The sequence below is a fragment of the Penaeus monodon genome, chromosome 31 (assembly GCF_015228065.2).
Source record: "Penaeus monodon isolate SGIC_2016 chromosome 31, NSTDA_Pmon_1, whole genome shotgun sequence".
NCBI lineage: Eukaryota > Metazoa > Arthropoda > Malacostraca > Decapoda > Penaeidae > Penaeus > Penaeus monodon.
This window is the reverse complement of record NC_051416.1, coordinates 32,469,493-32,470,703: the sequence shown is the minus strand read 5'-3', so window position 1 is coordinate 32,470,703 and position 1,211 is coordinate 32,469,493. Positions and strand designations below refer to the sequence as shown.

Below are 1,211 nucleotides of genomic sequence, written 5' to 3'. Positions count from 1 at the left end.
TTGCTGAGTCGCCCTTAAAAAAAAATATCCGCGATCATATTTTTTCTCCTGAGGTGACTTCCGGCTTAAGATGTTCATAGGTAATCCAGATACCGAATTGTGTGTCAGTGAGTGGTTTGCCTGAAAATGTATTGCTGTTAGTGTGAATGAGCAGTTCAGAGCTTTATTGCAAGGCTTTGTTGTTGTTCTAGCATGCGGATATAGCTAGAACAGTGTGCTATAAGTGTGAGAGAAAGAAACAAACTCTCCTCATTACAGATAAGAGAGTAAAAATACCGGGATATGTTTGGTGAAGTCCTGACGTGGGTCGTGGAGAGCCTGGGGTTTGCGGGGTCGTGCCTGCTTGCCCTGGTCGTCCTCCTGATTCTTTTCCTTCCCGGTGGTCGTCCAAAAAACTTCCCACCAGGTAACTGATCTAGAGCAGAGTATTGCACTTAATCCCAGATTTCTCTGTTTCGAATAGTGTATTATTAGTCTACATTTTATAATTGGAGTTTTTTTCATGTCTGTTATTTTATTTTAGGTTTACCGATGCTGCCGCTAATAGGTTCTATGCCATTTACGAAAGGACCAATCACACGGTCTTTCATTAACTCCTTGAGGAAGAAATACGGAGATCTGGCAAGTTTCGCCATCCTTAATGCAAGGTAAGTTATTAAAATTCTAACATCACAGGCGATACTAACAGTGATATGATAACTATTTAAGTTTGAGACTTTTCCAATAGAGGTCTAATATGCAAATTACAGTGCATTGCAATATATGTAGCTGTAATATATAAAGTTAAGCGTCAATTTTAGGAGTACATGGCGAACTGCCTGGAAAAAAAATGATTGGAAGGCTTGGTTTACTCCCGCACAGGCATCCAAGTGAAATCAAGAAAAGAAAAAATAGATGAAGGAAATAAATTGATTCTGATATTATAAACAAGGCACGCGCTTAAATGCTAATTTCTCTTTTGCGTTCTAGGATTGTTTTGGTCAGCAACTTGAAGACCATCAAGGAAGTGTTCTCGCAGGCGAAGGCGGCAGGACGCCCAGAGTTGTTTATCATAACCGTCAGGAATAACTTACTGACAGACGGCAGACACTCAGCCCTTGGTGAGTTTCGTGCATAGATATTGTTATGTGTGAAGGTATCATATATCGCAGGAATGTAATCGTGTATTTGTGAAGCAGATGAGACTTATGGTGGTAAGTCTATTCTGTAAA

At 40.1% G+C, this 1,211-nt stretch overlaps 1 pseudogene; it reads left to right on the top strand.

Moving 5' to 3' along the window:
- LOC119592957 overlaps positions 1 to 1,211 on the top strand; it is a 6,491-nt pseudogene that overhangs the window by 1,514 nt on the left and 3,766 nt on the right.